General features: G+C 46.2%; 5 non-coding genes across 5 annotated transcripts; all 5 read right to left on the bottom strand.

The window, feature by feature from the left end:
- Positions 1 to 1,623: 1,623 nt before the first annotated feature.
- Positions 1,624 to 1,814, bottom strand: LOC130323326 (U2 spliceosomal RNA). Its single transcript, XR_008868660.1, has one exon. It is a non-coding gene; the product is annotated as a U2 spliceosomal RNA (small nuclear RNA).
- A 2,090-nt stretch (positions 1,815 to 3,904) lies between these two features.
- LOC130323325 (U2 spliceosomal RNA) lies at positions 3,905 to 4,095 on the bottom strand. Its single transcript, XR_008868659.1, has one exon. It is a non-coding gene; the product is annotated as a U2 spliceosomal RNA (small nuclear RNA).
- Positions 4,096 to 6,180: 2,085 nt separating this feature from the next.
- On the bottom strand, positions 6,181 to 6,371 carry LOC130323324 (U2 spliceosomal RNA). The gene has a single exon (XR_008868658.1). It is a non-coding gene; the product is annotated as a U2 spliceosomal RNA (small nuclear RNA).
- A 2,069-nt stretch (positions 6,372 to 8,440) lies between these two features.
- On the bottom strand, positions 8,441 to 8,631 carry LOC130323323 (U2 spliceosomal RNA). The gene has a single exon (XR_008868657.1). It is a non-coding gene; the product is annotated as a U2 spliceosomal RNA (small nuclear RNA).
- A 2,089-nt stretch (positions 8,632 to 10,720) lies between these two features.
- On the bottom strand, positions 10,721 to 10,911 carry LOC130323322 (U2 spliceosomal RNA). The gene has a single exon (XR_008868656.1). It is a non-coding gene; the product is annotated as a U2 spliceosomal RNA (small nuclear RNA).
- Between the last annotated feature and the right edge of the window lie 811 nt (positions 10,912 to 11,722).

Below are 11,722 nucleotides of genomic sequence, written 5' to 3'. Positions count from 1 at the left end.
GATGGTTCTGCTCAGGCAGAGCAGTGCTGATGCTCCTCATAAAGCTGTCGCTGCTGTGAAGGTTCTAGGTGACATCACAAATCCCTATGGTTACATACACAACAAAGCTGGGTTGTTGTTGTTTACACTCTGCAAGGCCTGTGGAAGTGAGTGACATCATAGCACTGTAGTTCTGAGGGTTCTAGATGGATGCAACAATCTCCTGTTGCTTCTATGAAGGCCATAATAGACGACATCACCAAACAGCTCCATAGTCACATACACAGCAAAGGAGAGATGTTGTTTACACCTAGTGATGTCAGTGGTATTGAGTGACATCACAGCACAGTGCTAAGGCTCCTGGGCCTGGACACAGCAGCGGCTGCAATATCTCAACGGAGAATACGTTTATATATATGTGTGTGTGTGCGCGTATATATATATATATATATTATATATATATATATATATATTTCTCCGCCGAAATCACTTTTAAACCCATTTCCACCTTTTTTTCCCTTCTCTTCCTCTTACTTTTTTTTCACGTTTTTTTACGTTTTTCTCCTTTTCGCCTCTTTTCTGGGCGTATTATTCTTCTTTTTCTTCTTTTTTTTTGTCTAATGCATACCCCATCAGTGCAGCAATGCTTATTCAATACCGCCAGCAGATGGAGACACTGGGGGATAATTTTCTAAGGATTTATACTGATTTTTCCTGTCTGAATTTGTCGCACAGAAAGTTGCAGGCCAAATATGTGTGACATTTCTGCGACTTTAGCTTCTAGAGCATTTTTACAACATTATACATAGGTGCTGAATACATAAAAAGCGACTGTTCAGCGACAGACAAGTCGCATCGGCTGAAAGTAGGCCAGAATGTCAGTCCATGTTGGAGCAGGTTTAGATACAGTCTAAAGTATAGATCTCAAAGTCTGTGCACAGAATTTAGCAAGGGCCTCGCACCTTCTGATGCATCAGGTAGGTGCACAATAGCATAGCCTAACCCTCTGTACTTTGGTCTATATTGATGCGGGACATAGACAGCCAGCTGATGACCAATCCATTAGTGCAATGGATGGCTGGAAGCATTTGTCTTTGCCTTTGCAATACCACAGAAGCAATGCATGGTCAATGTACAGCAATGACACACCTGTGTGAACAGCCAGGAGACCCCCCCCCCCCATGTTATGTTACATAGTTACATAGTTAGTACGGTCGAAAAAAGACATATGTCCATCACGTTCAACCAGGGAATTAAGGGGTAGGGGTGTGGCGCGATATTGGGGAAGGGATGAGATTTTATATTTCTTCATAAGCATTAATCTTATTTTGTCAATTAGGAACATTCAGCACCCACCCGCTATCAAGGCAGCTGCCTATCATGTCATGCCCTACCTGCACAGGTGTGCTGGCTACTCAAATGATCCAATTAAGGAGGCCATTTAGTCAGCAGCAGCAGAAGTCCTGTGCCTGGACGCTCCAACAGGGGCCAGACACAAGCAGAAGCAGAAGCAGCAGAAGCAGCAGCAGCACCACCTTTTGTTTTTTGGCTGCAGCAGCAGCAAGGCCCACAGGGCTGGCTAGCTGGCTAGCCAGCAAGCAGGTAGCAATGAAAGTAGGAATCTTTCTTTTTAACCCTGTAAGGGGGTGGTGCACTGTACCCGAAGATACTGCCATATCGGGTCAATGCATAGGGCGACGGAAGCAAGCTTCGAAATCGGCCCCCGTTCTCAAAAATCCATTTAATATATGGTCCCCAGATAGGGGACGTATCAGATATTAAACTGATAAGAACAGATACTACACTTGATCTTAGCCAAAAGGCCGAGAAGCGATAACCGTGAAAGGGGCGGGCCCAACAAGGTCCCCTTCATGGGCACTATCACTGCTTGCTGTCAGGGAGGCTGCCAGACAATTTTCCATGCTGCACACTCTGGGCTGGGGGGCAGTCAACCACCAGTACACACAGCAGAACCTAAACCCATACCATTATTGCTAAGCAGCAAGACAGGGGCCCATTGCACTCCCACGGGGCCTTTTTAAATGCAATCCATAACCCGGATTTGCCAGGAACCCTTCTTACTCCTCCTACTTGCATGTGACACTGGGCTTAGGATCTGCATAGGAAACACACACACAAGCACACACCTACCTTTGTTGCCTGCAGATGCCTCCTTGGCTGTCCCCAAACGGTATCAAACCAACACCCACGGGAAGCTGTAAGCATAGAGGACATGCCTGCACCCCATTGGACTTACCTGTGTGGGTTAAATCCGGGTTATTTGACAACCTATGGCGGTGATGGTTCTGCTCAGGCAGAGCAGTGCTGATGCTCCTCATAAAGCTGTCGCTGCTGTGAAGGTTCTAGGTGACATCACAAATCCCTATGGTTACATACACAACAAAGCTGGGTTGTTGTTGTTTACACTCTGCAAGGCCTGTGGAAGTGAGTGACATCATAGCACTGTAGTTCTGAGGGTTCTAGATGGATGCAACAATCTCCTGTTGCTTCTATGAAGGCCATAATAGACGACATCACCAAACAGCTCCATAGTCACATACACAGCAAAGGAGAGATGTTGTTTACACCTAGTGATGTCAGTGGTATTGAGTGACATCACAGCACAGTGCTAAGGCTCCTGGGCCTGGACACAGCAGCGGCTGCAATATCTCAACGGAGAATACGTTTATATATATGTGTGTGTGTGCGCGTATATATATATATATATATATATATATATATATATATATATATTTCTCCGCCGAAATCACTTTTAAACCCATTTCCACCTTTTTTTCCCTTCTCTTCCTCTTACTTTTTTTTCACGTTTTTTTACGTTTTTCTCCTTTTCGCCTCTTTTCTGGGCGTATTATTCTTCTTTTTCTTCTTTTTTTTCGTCTAATGCATACCCCATCAGTGCAGCAATGCTTATTCAATACCGCCAGCAGATGGAGACACTGGGGGATAATTTTCTAAGGATTTATACTGATTTTTCCTGTCTGAATTTGTCGCACAGAAAGTTGCAGGCCAAATATGTGTGACATTTCTGCGACTTTAGCTTCTAGAGCATTTTTACAACATTATACATAGGTGCTGAATACATAAAAAGCGACTGTTCAGCGACAGACAAGTCGCATCGGCTGAAAGTAGGCCAGAATGTCAGTCCATGTTGGAGCAGGTTTAGATACAGTCTAAAGTATAGATCTCAAAGTCTGTGCACAGAATTTAGCAAGGGCCTCGCACCTTCTGATGCATCAGGTAGGTGCACAATAGCATAGCCTAACCCTCTGTACTTTGGTCTATATTGATGCGGGACATAGACAGCCAGCTGATGACCAATCCATTAGTGCAATGGATGGCTGGAAGCATTTGTCTTTGCCTTTGCAATACCACAGAAGCAATGCATGGTCAATGTACAGCAATGACACACCTGTGTGAACAGCCAGGAGACCCCCCCCCCCCATGTTATGTTACATAGTTACATAGTTAGTACGGTCGAAAAAAGACATATGTCCATCACGTTCAACCAGGGAATTAAGGGGTAGGGGTGTGGCGCGATATTGGGGAAGGGATGAGATTTTATATTTCTTCATAAGCATTAATCTTATTTTGTCAATTAGGAACATTCAGCACCCACCCGCTATCAAGGCAGCTGCCTATCATGTCATGCCCTACCTGCACAGGTGTGCTGGCTACTCAAATGATCCAATTAAGGAGGCCATTTAGTCAGCAGCAGCAGAAGTCCTGTGCCTGGACGCTCCAACAGGGGCCAGACACAAGCAGAAGCAGAAGCAGCAGAAGCAGCAGCAGCACCACCTTTTGTTTTTTGGCTGCAGCAGCAGCAAGGCCCACAGGGCTGGCTAGCTGGCTAGCCAGCAAGCAGGTAGCAATGAAAGTAGGAATCTTTCTTTTTAACCCTGTAAGGGGGTGGTGCACTGTACCCGAAGATACTGCCATATCGGGTCAATGCATAGGGCGACGGAAGCAAGCTTCGAAATCGGCCCCCGTTCTCAAAAATCCATTTAATATATGGTCCCCAGATAGGGGACGTATCAGATATTAAACTGATAAGAACAGATACTACACTTGATCTTAGCCAAAAGGCCGAGAAGCGATAACCGTGAAAGGGGCGGGCCCAACAAGGTCCCCTTCATGGGCACTATCACTGCTTGCTGTCAGGGAGGCTGCCAGACAATTTTCCATGCACACTCTGGGCTGGGGGGCAGTCAACCACCAGTACACACAGCAGAACCTAAACCCATACCATTATTGCTAAGCAGCAAGACAGGGGCCCATTGCACTCCCACGGGGCCTTTTTAAATGCAATCCATAACCCGGATTTGCCAGGAACCCTTCTTACTCCTCCTACTTGCATGTGACACTGGGCTTAGGATCTGCATAGGAAACACACACACAAGCACACACCTACCTTTGTTGCCTGCAGATGCCTCCTTGGCTGTCCCCAAACGGTATCAAACCAACACCCACGGGAAGCTGTAAGCATAGAGGACATGCCTGCACCCCATTGGACTTACCTGTGTGGGTTAAATCCGGGTTATTTGACAACCTATGGCGGTGATGGTTCTGCTCAGGCAGAGCAGTGCTGATGCTCCTCATAAAGCTGTCGCTGCTGTGAAGGTTCTAGGTGACATCACAAATCCCTATGGTTACATACACAACAAAGCTGGGTTGTTGTTGTTTACACTCTGCAAGGCCTGTGGAAGTGAGTGACATCATAGCACTGTAGTTCTGAGGGTTCTAGATGGATGCAACAATCTCCTGTTGCTTCTATGAAGGCCATAATAGACGACATCACCAAACAGCTCCATAGTCACATACACAGCAAAGGAGAGATGTTGTTTACACCTAGTGATGTCAGTGGTATTGAGTGACATCACAGCACAGTGCTAAGGCTCCTGGGCCTGGACACAGCAGCGGCTGCAATATCTCAACGGAGAATACGTTTATATATATGTGTGTGTGTGCGCGTATATATATATATATATATATATATATATATATATATATATTTCTCCGCCGAAATCACTTTTAAACCCATTTCCACCTTTTTTTCCCTTCTCTTCCTCTTACTTTTTTTTCACGTTTTTTTACGTTTTTCTCCTTTTCGCCTCTTTTCTGGGCGTATTATTCTTCTTTTTCTTCTTTTTTTTCGTCTAATGCATACCCCATCAGTGCAGCAATGCTTATTCAATACCGCCAGCAGATGGAGACACTGGGGGATAATTTTCTAAGGATTTATACTGATTTTTCCTGTCTGAATTTGTCGCACAGAAAGTTGCAGGCCAAATATGTGTGACATTTCTGCGACTTTAGCTTCTAGAGCATTTTTACAACATTATACATAGGTGCTGAATACATAAAAAGCGACTGTTCAGCGACAGACAAGTCGCATCGGCTGAAAGTAGGCCAGAATGTCAGTCCATGTTGGAGCAGGTTTAGATACAGTCTAAAGTATAGATCTCAAAGTCTGTGCACAGAATTTAGCAAGGGCCTCGCACCTTCTGATGCATCAGGTAGGTGCACAATAGCATAGCCTAACCCTCTGTACTTTGGTCTATATTGATGCGGGACATAGACAGCCAGCTGATGACCAATCCATTAGTGCAATGGATGGCTGGAAGCATTTGTCTTTGCCTTTGCAATACCACAGAAGCAATGCATGGTCAATGTACAGCAATGACACACCTGTGTGAACAGCCAGGAGACCCCCCCCCCCCATGTTATGTTACATAGTTACATAGTTAGTACGGTCGAAAAAAGACATATGTCCATCACGTTCAACCAGGGAATTAAGGGGTAGGGGTGTGGCGCGATATTGGGGAAGGGATGAGATTTTATATTTCTTCATAAGCATTAATCTTATTTTGTCAATTAGGAACATTCAGCACCCACCCGCTATCAAGGCAGCTGCCTATCATGTCATGCCCTACCTGCACAGGTGTGCTGGCTACTCAAATGATCCAATTAAGGAGGCCATTTAGTCAGCAGCAGCAGAAGTCCTGTGCCTGGACGCTCCAACAGGGGCCAGACACAAGCAGAAGCAGAAGCAGCAGAAGCAGCAGCAGCACCACCTTTTGTTTTTTGGCTGCAGCAGCAGCAAGGCCCACAGGGCTGGCTAGCTGGCTAGCCAGCAAGCAGGTAGCAATGAAAGTAGGAATCTTTCTTTTTAACCCTGTAAGGGGGTGGTGCACTGTACCCGAAGATACTGCCATATCGGGTCAATGCATAGGGCGACGGAAGCAAGCTTCGAAATCGGCCCCCGTTCTCAAAAATCCATTTAATATATGGTCCCCAGATAGGGGACGTATCAGATATTAAACTGATAAGAACAGATACTACACTTGATCTTAGCCAAAAGGCCGAGAAGCGATAACCGTGAAAGGGGCGGGCCCAACAAGGTCCCCTTCATGGGCACTATCACTGCTTGCTGTCAGGGAGGCTGCCAGACAATTTTCCATGCACACTCTGGGCTGGGGGGCAGTCAACCACCAGTACACACAGCAGAACCTAAACCCATACCATTATTGCTAAGCAGCAAGACAGGGGCCCATTGCACTCCCACGGGGCCTTTTTAAATGCAATCCATAACCCGGATTTGCCAGGAACCCTTCTTACTCCTCCTACTTGCATGTGACACTGGGCTTAGGATCTGCATAGGAAACACACACACAAGCACACACCTACCTTTGTTGCCTGCAGATGCCTCCTTGGCTGTCCCCAAACGGTATCAAACCAACACCCACGGGAAGCTGTAAGCATAGAGGACATGCCTGCACCCCATTGGACTTACCTGTGTGGGTTAAATCCGGGTTATTTGACAACCTATGGCGGTGATGGTTCTGCTCAGGCAGAGCAGTGCTGATGCTCCTCATAAAGCTGTCGCTGCTGTGAAGGTTCTAGGTGACATCACAAATCCCTATGGTTACATACACAACAAAGCTGGGTTGTTGTTGTTTACACTCTGCAAGGCCTGTGGAAGTGAGTGACATCATAGCACTGTAGTTCTGAGGGTTCTAGATGGATGCAACAATCTCCTGTTGCTTCTATGAAGGCCATAATAGACGACATCACCAAACAGCTCCATAGTCACATACACAGCAAAGGAGAGATGTTGTTTACACCTAGTGATGTCAGTGGTATTGAGTGACATCACAGCACAGTGCTAAGGCTCCTGGGCCTGGACACAGCAGCGGCTGCAATATCTCAACGGAGAATACGTTTATATATATGTGTGTGTGTGCGCGTATATATATATATATATATATATATTTCTCCGCCGAAATCACTTTTAAACCCATTTCCACCTTTTTTTCCCTTCTCTTCCTCTTACTTTTTTTTCACGTTTTTTTACGTTTTTCTCCTTTTCGCCTCTTTTCTGGGCGTATTATTCTTCTTTTTCTTCTTTTTTTTCGTCTAATGCATACCCCATCAGTGCAGCAATGCTTATTCAATACCGCCAGCAGATGGAGACACTGGGGGATAATTTTCTAAGGATTTATACTGATTTTTCCTGTCTGAATTTGTCGCACAGAAAGTTGCAGGCCAAATATGTGTGACATTTCTGCGACTTTAGCTTCTAGAGCATTTTTACAACATTATACATAGGTGCTGAATACATAAAAAGCGACTGTTCAGCGACAGACAAGTCGCATCGGCTGAAAGTAGGCCAGAATGTCAGTCCATGTTGGAGCAGGTTTAGATACAGTCTAAAGTATAGATCTCAAAGTCTGTGCACAGAATTTAGCAAGGGCCTCGCACCTTCTGATGCATCAGGTAGGTGCACAATAGCATAGCCTAACCCTCTGTACTTTGGTCTATATTGATGCGGGACATAGACAGCCAGCTGATGACCAATCCATTAGTGCAATGGATGGCTGGAAGCATTTGTCTTTGCCTTTGCAATACCACAGAAGCAATGCATGGTCAATGTACAGCAATGACACACCTGTGTGAACAGCCAGGAGACCCCCCCCCCCCATGTTATGTTACATAGTTACATAGTTAGTACGGTCGAAAAAAGACATATGTCCATCACGTTCAACCAGGGAATTAAGGGGTAGGGGTGTGGCGCGATATTGGGGAAGGGATGAGATTTTATATTTCTTCATAAGCATTAATCTTATTTTGTCAATTAGGAACATTCAGCACCCACCCGCTATCAAGGCAGCTGCCTATCATGTCATGCCCTACCTGCACAGGTGTGCTGGCTACTCAAATGATCCAATTAAGGAGGCCATTTAGTCAGCAGCAGCAGAAGTCCTGTGCCTGGACGCTCCAACAGGGGCCAGACACAAGCAGAAGCAGAAGCAGCAGAAGCAGCAGCAGCACCACCTTTTGTTTTTTGGCTGCAGCAGCAGCAAGGCCCACAGGGCTGGCTAGCTGGCTAGCCAGCAAGCAGGTAGCAATGAAAGTAGGAATCTTTCTTTTTAACCCTGTAAGGGGGTGGTGCACTGTACCCGAAGATACTGCCATATCGGGTCAATGCATAGGGCGACGGAAGCAAGCTTCGAAATCGGCCCCCGTTCTCAAAAATCCATTTAATATATGGTCCCCAGATAGGGGACGTATCAGATATTAAACTGATAAGAACAGATACTACACTTGATCTTAGCCAAAAGGCCGAGAAGCGATAACCGTGAAAGGGGCGGGCCCAACAAGGTCCCCTTCATGGGCACTATCACTGCTTGCTGTCAGGGAGGCTGCCAGACAATTTTCCATGCACACTCTGGGCTGGGGGGCAGTCAACCACCAGTACACACAGCAGAACCTAAACCCATACCATTATTGCTAAGCAGCAAGACAGGGGCCCATTGCACTCCCACGGGGCCTTTTTAAATGCAATCCATAACCCGGATTTGCCAGGAACCCTTCTTACTCCTCCTACTTGCATGTGACACTGGGCTTAGGATCTGCATAGGAAACACACACACAAGCACACACCTACCTTTGTTGCCTGCAGATGCCTCCTTGGCTGTCCCCAAACGGTATCAAACCAACACCCACGGGAAGCTGTAAGCATAGAGGACATGCCTGCACCCCATTGGACTTACCTGTGTGGGTTAAATCCGGGTTATTTGACAACCTATGGCGGTGATGGTTCTGCTCAGGCAGAGCAGTGCTGATGCTCCTCATAAAGCTGTCGCTGCTGTGAAGGTTCTAGGTGACATCACAAATCCCTATGGTTACATACACAACAAAGCTGGGTTGTTGTTGTTTACACTCTGCAAGGCCTGTGGAAGTGAGTGACATCATAGCACTGTAGTTCTGAGGGTTCTAGATGGATGCAACAATCTCCTGTTGCTTCTATGAAGGCCATAATAGACGACATCACCAAACAGCTCCATAGTCACATACACAGCAAAGGAGAGATGTTGTTTACACCTAGTGATGTCAGTGGTATTGAGTGACATCACAGCACAGTGCTAAGGCTCCTGGGCCTGGACACAGCAGCGGCTGCAATATCTCAACGGAGAATACGTTTATATATATGTGTGTGTGTGCGCGTATATATATATATATATATATATATATATATATATATATATATATTTCTCCGCCGAAATCACTTTTAAACCCATTTCCACCTTTTTTTCCCTTCTCTTCCTCTTACTTTTTTTTCACGTTTTTTTACGTTTTTCTCCTTTTCGCCTCTTTTCTGGGCGTATTATTCTTCTTTTTCTTCTTTTTTTTCGTCTAATGCATACCCCATCAGTGCAGCAATGCTTATTCAATACCGCCAGCAGATGGAGACACTGGGGGATAATTTTCTAAGGATTTATACTGATTTTTCCTGTCTGAATTTGTCGCACAGAAAGTTGCAGGCCAAATATGTGTGACATTTCTGCGACTTTAGCTTCTAGAGCATTTTTACAACATTATACATAGGTGCTGAATACATAAAAAGCGACTGTTCAGCGACAGACAAGTCGCATCGGCTGAAAGTAGGCCAGAATGTCAGTCCATGTTGGAGCAGGTTTAGATACAGTCTAAAGTATAGATCTCAAAGTCTGTGCACAGAATTTAGCAAGGGCCTCGCACCTTCTGATGCATCAGGTAGGTGCACAATAGCATAGCCTAACCCTCTGTACTTTGGTCTATATTGATGCGGGACATAGACAGCCAGCTGATGACCAATCCATTAGTGCAATGGATGGCTGGAAGCATTTGTCTTTGCCTTTGCAATACCACAGAAGCAATGCATGGTCAATGTACAGCAATGACACACCTGTGTGAACAGCCAGGAGACCCCCCCCCCCCATGTTATGTTACATAGTTACATAGTTAGTACGGTCGAAAAAAGACATATGTCCATCACGTTCAACCAGGGAATTAAGGGGTAGGGGTGTGGCGCGATATTGGGGAAGGGATGAGATTTTATATTTCTTCATAAGCATTAATCTTATTTTGTCAATTAGGAACATTCAGCACCCACCCGCTATCAAGGCAGCTGCCTATCATGTCATGCCCTACCTGCACAGGTGTGCTGGCTACTCAAATGATCCAATTAAGGAGGCCATTTAGTCAGCAGCAGCAGAAGTCCTGTGCCTGGACGCTCCAACAGGGGCCAGACACAAGCAGAAGCAGAAGCAGCAGAAGCAGCAGCAGCACCACCTTTTGTTTTTTGGCTGCAGCAGCAGCAAGGCCCACAGGGCTGGCTAGCTGGCTAGCCAGCAAGCAGGTAGCAATGAAAGTAGGAATCTTTCTTTTTAACCCTGTAAGGGGGTGGTGCACTGTACCCGAAGATACTGCCATATCGGGTCAATGCATAGGGCGACGGAAGCAAGCTTCGAAATCGGCCCCCGTTCTCAAAAATCCATTTAATATATGGTCCCCAGATAGGGGACGTATCAGATATTAAACTGATAAGAACAGATACTACACTTGATCTTAGCCAAAAGGCCGAGAAGCGATAACCGTGAAAGGGGCGGGCCCAACAAGGTCCCCTTCATGGGCACTATCACTGCTTGCTGTCAGGGAGGCTGCCAGACAATTTTCCATGCACACTCTGGGCTGGGGGGCAGTCAACCACCAGTACACACAGCAGAACCTAAACCCATACCATTATTGCTAAGCAGCAAGACAGGGGCCCATTGCACTCCCACGGGGCCTTTTTAAATGCAATAACCCGGATTTGCCAGGAACCCTTCTTACTCCTCCTACTTGCATGTGACACTGGGCTTAGGATCTGCATAGGAAACACACACACAAGCACACACCTACCTTTGTTGCCTGCAGATGCCTCCTTGGCTGTCCCCAAACGGTATCAAACCAACACCCACGGGAAGCTGTAAGCATAGAGGACATGCCTGCACCCCATTGGACTTACCTGTGTGGGTTAAATCCGGGTTATTTGACAACCTATGGCGGTGATGGTTCTGCTCAGGCAGAGCAGTGCTGATGCTCCTCATAAAGCTGTCGCTGCTGTGAAGGTTCTAGGTGACATCACAAATCCCTATGGTTACATACACAACAAAGCTGGGTTGTTGTTGTTTACACTCTGCAAGGCCTGTGGAAGTGAGTGACATCATAGCACTGTAGTTCTGAGGGTTCTAGATGGATGCAACAATCTCCTGTTGCTTCTATGAAGGCCATAATAGACGACATCACCAAACAGCTCCATAGTCACATACACAGCAAAGGAGAGATGTTGTTTACACCTAGTGATGTCAGTGGTATTGAGTGACATCACAGCACAGTGCTAAGGCTCCTGGGCCTGGACACA

The sequence above is a fragment of the Hyla sarda genome, unplaced genomic scaffold (assembly GCF_029499605.1).
Source record: "Hyla sarda isolate aHylSar1 unplaced genomic scaffold, aHylSar1.hap1 scaffold_2453, whole genome shotgun sequence".
Classification (NCBI taxonomy): domain Eukaryota; kingdom Metazoa; phylum Chordata; class Amphibia; order Anura; family Hylidae; genus Hyla; species Hyla sarda.
The sequence above is the reverse complement of the archived record's forward strand: the minus strand, read 5'-3'. Positions and strand labels throughout refer to the sequence as shown.